Genomic DNA, 14,505 nt, shown 5'->3' with positions numbered 1-14,505 from the left:
CTGAAAAATCCTTTCTGAATGTATATTTTGGGAAATTTCAAAAAATTTTCTTTTCTTTTTCGCGAATAATAATAATCCTCTCTGACTCGTAGAAATAAAATTACTTTTTAATTAATGTCCGTCTCTATTCATCACGTGTGTAGTGATACGTTTACTACCAGAAACCGCTAATTACAGCAACAATTCTTCACAGCAACGAGGACAATCACCTGCACCGCCGTCACCACCATGAGCACCACAGCAACAACAACAACAACAACAACTGACCCAGCAGCACGGACTCCTTAATTTAACCCACAGTTGATGACCGGGTCAGCAGCCAATTCTGAGACAACAATTACAGCTACAACAAACACTTTGACCAGCTCTAATTTACCCACATTTTCATATCACTAACAACTAAATCAAAAGAAATTCGACACATTCTACCAGTATACGAAGTTTCAAATTATTTAGTTAACTAGAAAAACTGAAAAACCTGGCTTTCAAAAAGAAAAGATCCGAAATTCAATTTATTGCATCTTTAGCGACTTCAGTTATTGGGTACCTTGTCAAGTGTAGTGGTCCCGGTTTGCGCACACACGCAGACGCGCGTCCGCGCTAGCCAGACGTAGACAGTCGATCATAGGAGCTGACTGGCGCATGCACGATATATACGATATATACGTGTATACGATATATATACGATATATACTTGTATCGTATAATATACAAGTAAATATATCGTATATACGTATATATCGATACAAGTATATATCGTATATATCGTGCATGCGCCAGTCAGCTCTTATGATCGACTGCCTACATCTGGCTAGCGCGGACGCGCGTCTGCACGTGTGCGCAAACCGGGACCACTACACTTGACAAGTACCTTAATTCCTTGTCTGTCCTTGTTTGTTCCCTCTGTGTGTATGTAGCCCCTTGTGGGCAGTAAAGAAAATAAGATATTGCTTATGAGTGGAGGGGCTGAGCACTCTATAGCCCCTCCGTAGCTACGTGCCTGGAGGTCATTCTATGATGTGTTCATACTCTACTGAGATCTGTATCATCCGGCTCTGCGTTTTTCCCCCCTTTTCGTGTGTGTGTATTTTATTGCATACATTTTTAGCTTTCATTGCTTTCCTTACTTGACTAATTGCTGTTTTCTGCCTCCTTTTACTGACAAAATCAGTGCGAGTTAAAAACCTTAGGGTTGTAATTCATCTGAGCGCTGTATACAATAATCTCATTAATAAATATTATTACCGCCGAGGTCAGCTTCGCTCTTCATCCGTTCAGGGTCAATAAAGTAAAAATTAGTTGAGCACTGTGGTCTGTGGTCTCTGTAATCGACTTACCCACTTATCCCACAAAATAGCTGGTCTTGTGCCAAAATTAGGAAGGAATTATTTATTTAGTGCATCACTAAACCTAATATATTAGTGATTGAGAGTTACTTCCCTTGTATCGTTTTTCTTCTGGATAGGAATTTCAAAAGTTTATGGGAACGTAAATGTGATGTAGTGATGGTCATTTCTTTCGAAAATTCATTAGTGATGTAACTGAGGGAACATAACCAAAATTATGAATTAAAATCTTTTTTTTTTAGTCAATTTATTTTTCTTGTTACAGTCACAAAACAACCTCGATCACACATACCAACTTAAAAAAAAAAAAAAAGGACAAGGACACACTGAATAATGTATTACTAGATATACTGTCAGGTAGGAGGGAGAAAATGAATGGTTGTAGCTCGGAAGCTTGAACGATAGGGATGATCTCGCGGTAAACAACAGTAACAAGAGCAAAATCACCAAATACATCATCACCACTACCATCAAAACAATAACACCACTATCAACATCGATGTCATTGTCATCTTCATAATTTTCCATGCTGACGTGTCGTCCTCTCGTGAATCAGTTCTTATTCAGGTTAAAACTCTCCTAGACACGTTGGAGGATCATAATCTGTACAACTAATATGATGGAGATAGCTTGGTTGTCCTTCCTATAATAATAATAATGATGAAATTATTGTATACAATGCTCAGGTGCACCACAACTTGTCAAAGAGTGCAAAAAAGAGTTACGGGGTGAGCGCGAACGCAGACCCCACACTTAGAAATAGCGCACCTGAGTCGCCCACATTTGGGGTGATTGCAATTAATTCTAAGGTATAATATCGTAGTAACAGTAACAACCGGAGTGCAATGGAAGGGCCTCACTCTGGGAGAACCATCTTGCTGATCATGGTTTACCCCTGAAACCAACTTTTTTACAGAGTGAACTGAATGCATTTTCTCATGGTATCAGTGCTACAGTGACTGCCATTTATTTAGATATGACCGTTCTCGTGACCTCAAATTTATGTACTTTCTCCAGCATGTTTTTACTCTGGCTACTATATATATATTCAAGATATCCCCCATCTCTGCTAATAAGCTCACCCAACTAAGAGAAGCTATCTACTACTTCTAGGGATCCTCCTGGACGTTTGAGAGAATCTTTTTCCCATGCACTTTTAGAGTTTATTACCCCTGTACAAAGTCTGCTTCTTGTACTAACCTGTCTCTGCATCTATTACATGTTCATAATTTGCTTTAGGTACACCATATGGAGTTTCTTCCTTTTCTATATTGTCTTGTTTGTTTTCCTACTTATCAGTACTTTATTCTTTACCATGTCAACTTTGATTCCAGGTTTTGTCTCCATGCCTGGAATTCCTTCTTTGATTCTACAACAGATTCAGCTCTAAGAACAAGGAGGTCTTCAGCATATATGAGTTTCCGCAGACATCCACTCTTTAAACCTATCTGCAATGACCTTCACTTGTGTGAATATAAATGGAATATGGAATTAAAATAAAATGCTTGATTTACAAGCATATTGACTCGATAAAGCTATATGGGACAGCTAAAATATCAGAAATCTGAGAAAATCTAACAGCAGACACTGTTTAGTGGAATTGGGGAAGCTGGCAATGCCCTTTTTTTGCCTGGCAATGCACCTTGGCAATGCCCTCTTTTTGCCTTAAATTAGTGTTTAAAATGTTTTTCATAAAGGCTGGGCTATTTATTGATTAAGTAGTGCAGACTTTCTAAACATTATCTAGGCTTTGTAACATAATCCATCTCCATGTGTTAAATTATTTTCTAGTGTGGTTATTTCATGTCTCATAAGGTGAATTACATCTGTATTAAACCACTGCAGAATAAGTATCAGATTTATTCTTATGCTGAAGTTATTTTATCAACCCCACAACCTTATGAAATAGGCCTTGTGTTTAGTTTCAATTGAAAGAATCAGGTGTAACAAATGTCATCATCGTTTAACGTCCGCTTTCCATGCTAGCATGGGTTGGACGGTTCAACTGGGGTCTGGGAAGCCAGAAGGCTGCACCAGGCCCAGTCTGATCTGGCAGTGTTTCTACAGCTGGATGCCCTTCCTAACACCATGCCCTTCCTAATGCCAAACAGCAAATGTATATTTTAAAATAGGAAGAACATAGATTTGAAAAATTTAAAAAAGAATGGATTTTAATACTGTTTAAATAGTGAATGTAAATATAATATGATATTTTTGAGCTGTTAGTCTCAAAAGGTGTTGTGTTCAAAAGATGTTGGCCTCAAGAGATGTTGATTTCAAGATGGTCAAAAGGTGTTGGGTTCAAGAAGTCTTAAGCCCAAAAAGTGTTTTTGTGTCAAGATGTGTTGATCTTAAGAGATGTTTGGCCGAAGAATATTGTTCACAGGAGATGTTGCATTCAAGTGGTGTTGGGCTCAGGAGTTGATCTCAAGACTGAAATATCTTAAATTAATTTCCTACCACTGGCAAGACATTAACCCCCAGACTACCATCAACTGCTGCACTAGCAAAGAATAAATAGACAAGGTTTTAATGATCGAGCTCCAAATTATATTAGAAATTTAATGAATGGTTTGTTGTTTTACAGTGATTAACATACAATAGTCAAACAACCAATAATGCAAAAATTAAACAACCAACACAATTGCCCAAGCATGGCCACAGTCCAATGATTGAAACTAGTTATTAGATTGTGTAAAAGAATGGTTGATTGACAGGAGAGGTTAAGCAAGGGTTTCTTGTGTCCTGAAGAATCTACAAATTTCATTAAAACTCTTGACATAATTAATCGATCAAATAAAACAACAACAACAAAAACAATAAAAACATTTAATATAAAGGCACTTTAAAAAATAATATACATATGTATATATCATATTTATATTTTTTTTGTGGAGATACTACAATTTGTTTATTTTGTTTTAGTTATTTTCGTCTTCTTTCAACACTAAAAATGCATGTGTGTATGTGTGTTTCTGCACAATTATATATATATATATATAAATATATATATATATGTATATATATATATGTATATGTATATTGTGTGTGTGTGTGTTTATTCATGTTTACACTCTAAAAACTAGTTTAGCTTTATGTTCTGTGACTTAGCAGTTCAACAAAGATTGATAAAAGTAGTACCAGACTGAAATAAGTTGTGTACAATAAAACTGAAACCCATTAGTGTGATGTTTCAGCATGGTCAAAATTAAACATCTGCATTTAGCAAAAGAGTGAAAGAACATACACACATACACACGTCTACTTTATTTATGGGTTATCAATGCTACCATTAGTTTCATGCATAAAAATTCCACAATTTTTTAAGTGTCCCACTCATGGATCTTACTAATCTGCCTCCATGTTAGTAGCATTGTTACTCCACAAATAAAGAATATATTTATCCACCAACTGTAGTGTTGAGCACTCATTCTTGCATTTCACCACTATTGTGTGTATGTATGTATGTATTTATGTATCCCCGTACAAATATATGTACAGACACACACATATAAGAAAATACTGAAAGGTTTTGTTATTTGTCCATTTTGTTGGTTTTTTTCTTTAATATTGTTCTTTGAAATATTTTGGATTTCCTGTTTTTTTTTTTGTTTTTTTTTTTGAATGGACAGATACTTCATATCTAAGATTCTTGGAATATTGGTAATACATTCCATTGAGCTCTGTTATATAGAGTTCTTCATATCTGAGAGCTGTGGAATCTTGGCAATAAATTCAATTGAGTTGTGTAGAGAAGCGATTCAAGAAGAAAAAAAAAGCAGAAAATAAACAAAATAAAGAAAAACAATGCAATACAATATTTGAGTTGGTTCAGTGTTGTTTGATTCCTTTTCTTTTTCTTTTTTTAAAGAACAGTTCGAACAAGACAAAAAAAAAGAAAAAAAATGGTATTTATCCAGCTTCTGTTATATAGTAATGTTCAGAATGGTAATATAGTTGTCCTCTTTGCTGGTGAGTTTCAAAGCAGCTGTTATAATGTTCAGAACACTAAAACACTGTAAACATAAAAACTACAGAGAAATTAAAAAAAAAAATTATGAAGATTAATAAATACAGGGCTTATATGATCGACCTGCTTTTTACCTTATTTCCATTAACATACATTATGTTTCAGGGGTGTATATTCCGGTATGCTAGGTGTGCACTGCACACCCATCGAAAATGGCAAACTCATTATAATCATTAACCTTACTCATTGAATTAATCACAAATTTGAATGGAAAACTTTTGTTATACCCCTGCTTGAAATTTGGTGGCATTGGGTGTGGCAGCACCCTAAGTACTGCAATAACCATATGCCACAGTTATGTTTGTTTTAATTTATTTTGAAAATAATGAAGAATTTAGAGAAATATGTTATAATAAATTCCTGAGCGAAATATAAACAGTAGCAGTACAGAATCATAACATGTGATTGCCAACCAAGTGTGGTGTCCTATACAGGACAGTGCTACTGACGTTTATAGCCCTAGGAAGTCAGCTCTTCCATCTGGCTAACGATATGCATTCTGTGTCCGATTAGTGTGTCTGCAAATACTAATCGGACACAGAATGTGTGTTGTTAGCCATCTGGAAGAGATGACTTCCTGGGGCTATAAACATCAGTAGCACTGTCCTGTATAGGACACCACACTTGGTTGGCAATTATATATTAATGAAGAATTTAATAAAAAGTGACTTAAATGGTGCTTAAGATGGTAAGTTGGTAGAATTGTTACTGTGTCAGACAAAAGGCATTTCCTTTAGCTTTTTGCATCCTGAGTTCAAATTCTTCTGAGGTTGACTTTGCCTTTTGTCTTTTCAGGGTCAATAAAATAAGTACCAATTGCACACTGCAGGGTCAATGTAATCAACTTACCCACTCCTTTAAAATTACTGGTCTTGTGCCAAAATTTGAAGGAAAGTTTTAATTTAGAACGGTCTCAGTGAGTTGGTATCAAAACGGTTAAATCTAGTTATAGTAACTGTTTCTAATTTAGGCACAATGGTGGTAATCCCAAGGAGAAGGTGTTATTCAATACCATCAGCCCCATTTCTTGACTGGTACTACCCCAGAGAAACAAAAGGCTAAGTTGACTTTGGTAGGATTTGAACTCAGAGTGTAGAGAGCCAGAAAGAATTACTGCAAGGTATTTTGTCAGATTCTCTTATGATTTTGCCAATCCATAACCCAGCATTTACTTTCTTCTGCATTATTATAATAATTATAATAATTTCAGTTATAATGAGTACAATCTAATTATAATAATGCAGAAAACAAAGAAACTATTTTAAATGAACATATTCACTGAATTTATGTTGAATGAAAAGTGTAATTAATTGTTCATTATTATTATCCACTTATCTAAGTTTGCATGGGTTGGATTGAGTTTGTTAGGGCAGACTTTCCCTTTTTCTCTGGTTGGATGCCCGTCTTGTCACCAAACCTTACCTGTTTCTAAGCAGGGTAATATATCCCCTTGGGCAGACATGTTTCTGCAGAATATTGGAAATGAATGACACTGCTTATATATTAGTGACACTTGTTTACAACTATCATCACCTGATGTCAAGAACAAGGAGACACTAACATACATAAGATTCACGGTCATATAAATATCTATCTATGTGTATAATATATATATATATATATATATATATATATGTATGTATGTATGTATGTATATATATATACCATTATCATCATCATCGTCATTTTAATGAACAATTTTCCATGGTTGCTAATGTTGGATGGAATTTTGTTAATGTAGGTTTTCTATGGTCAGATGGTTTTCCTGTCACTAGCCCTTACATGCTTTCAGCCAAGGTAATATTCCTCCATCAAATATCTGTTCACAGAGCAAGAATTAATTTTAGTGGTGGATATGTAAACCATAGCTACAAGAGATGCCAAAAAAGTGTTGGAGAAGCAGAAAATGTCAATCCTATTTTTGGATGGATAATCAACATCTTTACGGAAATTAACATTAAATTTAATAAGACAGTCAGTGTTAATCCTCCTTTCTTTTTTTCCTTTTTTTTTTTGTTTTTTTAAGTAACTAAATGTTGCTGGGGATAACTAATAACATACTAATTGAAATTTGACCCATTTAATTAATTCGTCTCCACATTTAGTTATAACAGTCAGAAATAGCGGCTGAGATTTTTATGTTAATTCTTTATGTCAAATGAAGTAAATGTGAATGAGATATATAAATTATGATGCACTCAACAATAAAATAGAGAAGGTAGGAGGTAGTTAAGAGGTAGAGGTAGTAGAAAAAGGGAGAGGCGGGGACGGAGACAGACAGACAAATGGAGAAAAATATGTGTGTGTGTGTGTGTCCAGAATAAATAGATTTACATTAAATAACTCAACAGGTTTCTCTAATAATACACATGCCTTTGATTTGCATAAATAATTCAATATTAAATTATTGGAAAGAATAAGATAATACCCCAAAAAAGTTGTCTCTTCATCAGTTGTTTCTGCTTCTCAACCAGTTTATAACAGATGAATACATGTATACGCTTGTTTATTTGCATTACATCTGTTTTTTCCATGCTAGTGTGTATGAGTGTGTGTGTGTGTATGTGTGTGCAAGTGCGTGCATATGCGTACATGTGGTTTGATATGTTTGTATTTACACATACACACACACACACACATATCATTTAGATCACCTGTGAATTAAACCCCCAAATTTTGTATGTGTGTATGTATATATATATACCGGAGGAAGCACATAAATGTGAAACAAGGTGGAAAAAAGAGTACCCAAATACCTGTGGTAGAGTAATATGCTTTATTTAAAGCAGCAGAAAATTCAACAAAACCTGTTACTCTGAGTTTCCCGTTGCCGTTCATCGGACAGTAACTCAGAGTAACAGGTTTTGTTGAATTTTCTGCTGCTTTAAATAAAGTATATATATATATACATATATATAAGTTCAGCAAAAATTTAGATTCAAATAAATATGGTACTTAATTTAGATGTACCAGAATTTTGTATGGTGTGATCCATAGAAATCCGTGGGTTGATTATAATCAAAATAAGCAACAAGAATGACTCCGGTAATTTGGTACGATCGTTTCGTACTACATCATTTTATTAAATGTTGTAAGTATTACAACAGATTTAAAATGACAATTACTCATATATATATATATATGTATATATATATATATATATGTATATGAATGTATTAATTTCCAGTCAAATAAAGCACAGTAAAGGTAGAAGTATAAATATAGAATAGTGGTACAACAAGGCACCGATGTTTACTGGAAATAGCAGTCAATAATTTTACAACGCTATAGTAAATTATCAACTGCTATTTCCAGCAAACATTGGTGCCTAGTACAACTATTCTATATATATATATATATATATATATATATATATATATATACCATCCCCCACCTACACAGATGATGTATTTTCAGCTGCTTTGTAACAGAAGACAGTAAGACACACAGAGAAATAGGGAGTAAGAAGAGAGAGCATCCCACATAATCTACTCTACTCTTTCTAAAATAAGCTGTATGAATTCAGTACTAAAAAGTTTGTAAAACAATCCCTCCAAGTTCAGTGAAACAAGCAGGAATCAAAATTAAAATATTCACAAACTGATTATAGGAGCACAGCACTGTGTGGATGAACAATCGAAAGAACATATGAAATTTAAGTAACTGGTGGTAATCAAAACCACATCTCATAGGATAGCTTATTTTAGTACATAGTATTCAATGTTGTAGATTATGATGTGGTGTATACATGTTCTAGTTTAAGATACGCTTGTTGAATGCTCTACTTTAAGACACTCTTTTTACTATTTACTCTTTTACTTGTTTCAGTCATTTGACTGTGGCCATGCTGGAGCACCACCTTTAGTCGAGCAAATCGACTCCAGGACTTATTCTTTGTAAGCCTAGTACTTATTCTATCAGTCTGTTTTGCCGAACCGCTAAGTTACGGGGACGTAAACACACCAGCGTCAGTTATCAAGCGATGTTGGGGGGACAAACACAGATACACAAACATATACACACACACACACATATATATATATATAATATATATATATATATATATATATATATATAATATATATATATATACATATATATGACGGGCTTATTTCAGTTTCCGTCTACCAAATCCACTCACAAGGCTTTGGTTGACCCAAGGCTATAGCAGAAGACACTTGCCTAAGGTGCCACACAGTGGGACTGAACCCGTAACCATGTGGTTGGTAAGCAAGCTATTTACCACACAGCCAGTCCTACGCTTAAGATATGCATTTTACTTTGTAGTTTGAGATGTGATGAGGTATTATAAGATATGACATGGTCTATGTTCTAGTTTAAGATGTGTTTTGTGTTATGTGTTGCAGTCTCTGATGTATTCTGTGCTCTAGTTTAATATATGTTGTGTTCTATTTAGTTTAATACATGTCAGAATCTATGTCATAGTTTAAGATATAATTATTCTATCTCAATCCTAGATATATCATAGAAAAAAAACAGCCAGTAATTCATAAGAATGACCAGAGACTAAACAAAAGAAAAGAAAAAAAAACTGTTATATCTTAAAAGTAATTTTAATCTGTAAGAACAAGAGTTTTTTAAAATTGCATCTTGTAACAAAAACTTATAAAATGATTTAGTAAAAAGAAGATAGAAAAGAACCAGGGGTGACACTAAACACTAGGTAAACTAAGTGACTGCCCTGGACATGAAAATCTTGCAGTGCCATGCAAACTCTGTACAATTTACCCTGTACAATTTACCCAGTACAATTTACACCAAATTCCTTAGCCCTTTTGATACCAACACTTCTGAGACAACCTCCAGGTCTATAATACAAACTCTTTGTTTTAAAATGATCTAGATTAAATATTCCATTGAAATTTCGTGTTAATTTATGTTTCAAACACCATGATAAAATTATTTTACTAAATTCTCCATTATTTTGAAAATTAATTGAAACAATGACAGTGTATTTCAACAGAGCTAAAAAAAAATACAAACAAATAACCTTAAAAACTTAGGAATAAAGACAGGAGGTGAGATCATTCCAGGATCAAATGAGGGCAGAGTACAGGAGCGAGTAGGAGAGGTAGATGGGAGGGTCATGTGAGGTAATGAGCTGTCACAGATTTATTAAGTGATACACATGATAATAAAGCTATGGATTCCTTGTTTGCATGTTAAATATAATCATTGGGGTGCATTTTCAGCTCATGTAAAAGAGGGTGGTAGCTGGAGGAAGATGTAGAAACATTAGAGAGGAGGGGGCCACATTCCAATGCTAAGAACAGAGGGTACATATTGTAGGGCTGGAGAAAAGGTGCACAAATTGTAGAGTTGAAATAAGGAGACATATATTGTAGGGCTGGCTCAAAATGCTTTATGCCCTAGTGTTGGCCCTGAAAGGAGCTTTGGGCAAAGTATATTGATGTACTGCAAGGTGAAGAATAACTTTGCCCTTTTTTGGCAAGGTGCTTTGTGGGAAGCTCTCTGACAATATATCAAAGGAATTTACTGAACTTTTTTTTTCATTATTACATTTAGAATTTTATATTTTGTTCAGCCCTAATTAAGAAAAAAAAGAAAAAGAAAGGGAAAAAGGATTTCTTATGCAAAATTATGACGGAAAGATTTAGATTTAAATCAGAACCTTTAACATAGGTTAGTATCAAAATTTTTAAGACATATTAGTAGTAATAATAAGAATAATAATCCCTTCTACTAACAGTACAAGGTCTGAAATTTTGGTGGAGGGGACTAGTCAATTACATTCACTTCAGTGTTTCACTGGTACTTCATTTATCAGCCCTGAAAGGATGAAAGGCAAAGTTAGCCTCAGTAGAATTTGAGCTCAGAACATAGCAATGCGCAAAATACCTATTTCTTTATTACCCACAAGGGGCTAAACATAGAGGGGACAAACAAGGACAGACATAGGTATTAAGTCGATTACATCAACCCCAGTGCGTAACTGGTACATAATTTATCGACCCCGAAAGGATGAAAGGTAAAGTCGATCTCGGCGGAATTTGAACTCACAACATAACGGCAGATGAAATACCACTAAGCATTTTGCCCGACATGTTAACGGTTCTGCCAGCTCGCCGCCTTCATTAAGCATTTTGTCCAGCATGCTAACGATTCTGCCAGTTTGCCACCTTAATAATCATGATGATGATGATGATGATAATAATAATAATCCCTTCTACTAAAGGTACAGGGCCTGGAATTTTTGGGGAGGAGACTAGGCAATTACAACGCCCCCAGTGTTTCACTGGTACTTAATTTATTGACCCTGAAAGGATGAAAGGCAAAGTTGACCTTGGTGGAATTTTGAACTCAAAACGTAGCAACAGGCGAAATACCTCTAAGCATTTCCTCCAGCGTGGTAATGATTCTGCTAGCTCACCACCTTAAAAATGCTGACGATAATAATAATAATAATAATAATAATGATGATGATAATAATGATAATAATAATAATAATAATAATAATAATAATAATAATAATAATAATAATAATAATAATATCTCAGCAAAAGAATTTGACAAGCTCAGAAAATATAAAGATTTGCTCATAGAAATTGAGAAAATGTAGCATCTCAAGGTGATTACAATAGCAGTGACTGTAGAAGCACTTGGAATGATAAAAAAAAAATGGAACAGAAAATTATGTGAGAAAATCCTTGGCTAACCATCCTTGTAAGAAGTGCAAAAGATTGTTTTAACTGGTATGTCACATGTATTGAGAAGAAGCATTGTCACTGTGAGAATGACTACCATCCATGAAAGTAATTTTTTTTTTTACATAACTTCATTTGATTTTGTAAATGAACAACCTGGTGCGTTTACTTTAATGGCCTTTCAATATATACAGTAAGTTTCTTTGCCTTAGGTGTCAGGAAGACACTTGACAAGAAATGGAAACAAAACTGAAAGAAAAAATCATAAAAATAATAATAAATAATAATAATAATAATAATAATAATAATAATAATAATAATAATATCTCAGCAAAAGAATTTGACAAGCTCAGAAAATATAAAGATTTGCTCATAGAAATTGAGAAAATGTAGCATCTCAAGGTGATTACAATAGCAGTGACTGTAGAAGCACTTGGAATGATAAAAAAAAAATGGAACAGAAAATTATGTGAGAAAATCCTTGGCTAACCATCCTTGTAAGAAGTGCAAAAGATTGTTTTAACTGGTATGTCACATGTATTGAGAAGAAGCATTGTCACTGTGAGAATGACTACCATCCATGAAAGTAATTTTTTTTTTTACATAACTTCATTTGATTTTGTAAATGAACAACCTGGTGCGTTTACTTTAATGGCCTTTCAATATATACAGTAAGTTTCTTTGCCCTAGGTGTCAGGAAGACACTTGACAAGAAATGGAAACAAAACTGAAAGAAAAAATCATAAAAATAATAATAAAATATCATGTAAAGGGCATTGACTGAAAACTGTACTGAAAGGTTAATTTTTTTTTTATTATCTCTTAGTATGGTGATATAACCTTACTTCTACATCTGAAGTGATTCCAAACCACAGAACATCCTACTTTTCTCCCACAATTTCAATAAATTATCTTTGATAATCAATTTATGAAACAAAAAAGCTGGTTTTTAATTCTAAAATTACAAAAAAAAAAAAAAATGTTTTTAAATCAAACCGTATACAAATATAAGATTAGGCAAAAAGAAATTATTAACGTGAGAGAAAAATAAATGTTCAATGAAGTAATTAATTAATAATACTAAAAATATTTCAACAGTATTTACATTAGCAATTTGAGAATTTTGAAGAAAAAATGTAAAGAAAAGAAAATTTATTATAACAAATATAATTTTTTTTTGGTTGCTGAAACCACAATAATTTCCAATATAGCAGCTGATGATTCTCTTATCCACAATCTCATCAATGTCAACCTCAAATTTGTCAGTGTCTGCCTTAATTTCAGTATTATCAATCTCAATTTCAATATTGTCAACTACAATTTTATCATAGTCAACTTAAATTTATGCAATGTTATTACCCAGACTGTGGGATGCAACATTTCAGAGTACCGTAAATCCTCGAGTATAATCCGCATATTTTCCCCAAAATTTAAAGGTCAAAACTCGTAGTGCATGCTATATACGAGGTTAAAAATTAAAAATATTTTCTAAGCGATGTTTGAGTCTCTATTTGCTGACCGGCAATGTTTATTCAGACGCATTTTGTGATGTCAGGTGTTGAAATACCTTAAGCTAAGCCTGAAAGCAATGAAGTCATAAAAGAATCATCCATAACTTGCAGTAAGCAACATTTATTAAACGTTATTACTGTTATTTCTTTATTTTTCTGCAAACAAAATGCACAAAAAAGCTACATGTTTGCATTATGTTATATATACAATAATAATAAAGGATGTTACCGTATACATTTTTACAAACCAAAGATGTTATATAGACCTCCTTGACTCAAGTTAGAGAAGGGGTGCATATTATACACAAGGTTTAGGTTTTCAGAGGTACAGCTCCCTAAAAATCCCCTGCGTTATTATACTCAAGGGCAGACTATACTCGAGGATTTATGGTAGTTGTCTCCTCTTCGTTCACAGACACTGGGTAGATGGCACTGCGAACTGATGAAAGTGAATGATTCCCTTATGCTATTTAGTCATGTAGGATGTAACCATATTTCATTTTTCGTGAACAGATATGGACACCAGAAATTACTCGTAGCAGAATTGTAACAGTTTTGTAAAGGATTTTCGTACCTTACTCTACATTAATATATTGATCAATATTGGGCTGACTTTGATTACTAAATATGACTGAGCTGGATTTTTTTAAAGACAATATTTAAAAAAATGGGAATAATAAATGAAAGGAGAAGCTTATGTCATTTATTATGTAGTTTTTATAATGTAGTAATGTATGTACATTTATGTTAATGTATGCATATTTATGTTAATGTATGTGTATTTATGTTAATGTAACAATTTTTATTATACGAAAAGTGTAATCATTTACGAAATATTTTTAATGTTTGCATTTTTACACAATTCTGCGGCAAGTAATCACAGATGTTAATGTCTGTCTGCAAAAAAAAAAATGCATACCACTCCACATAGA

General features: G+C 33.6%; 1 long non-coding RNA gene and 1 pseudogene across 1 annotated transcript; both read right to left on the bottom strand.

The window, feature by feature from the left end:
- Positions 1–2,069: 2,069 nt before the first annotated feature.
- LOC115218160 lies at positions 2,070–2,255 on the bottom strand (annotated as a pseudogene).
- A 2,637-nt stretch (positions 2,256–4,892) lies between these two features.
- LOC118765641 lies at positions 4,893–8,096 on the bottom strand. The gene is made up of 2 exons (XR_005001506.1): positions 7,073–8,096; positions 4,893–6,868 (listed from the first exon to the last, which is right to left on the bottom strand). It is a non-coding gene; the product is annotated as an uncharacterized LOC118765641 (long non-coding RNA).
- Between the last annotated feature and the right edge of the window lie 6,409 nt (positions 8,097–14,505).

This window comes from Octopus sinensis, linkage group LG12 (genome assembly GCF_006345805.1).
Source record: "Octopus sinensis linkage group LG12, ASM634580v1, whole genome shotgun sequence".
Lineage (NCBI taxonomy): Eukaryota > Metazoa > Mollusca > Cephalopoda > Octopoda > Octopodidae > Octopus > Octopus sinensis.
This window is presented reverse-complemented; position numbering and strand designations above follow the sequence as displayed.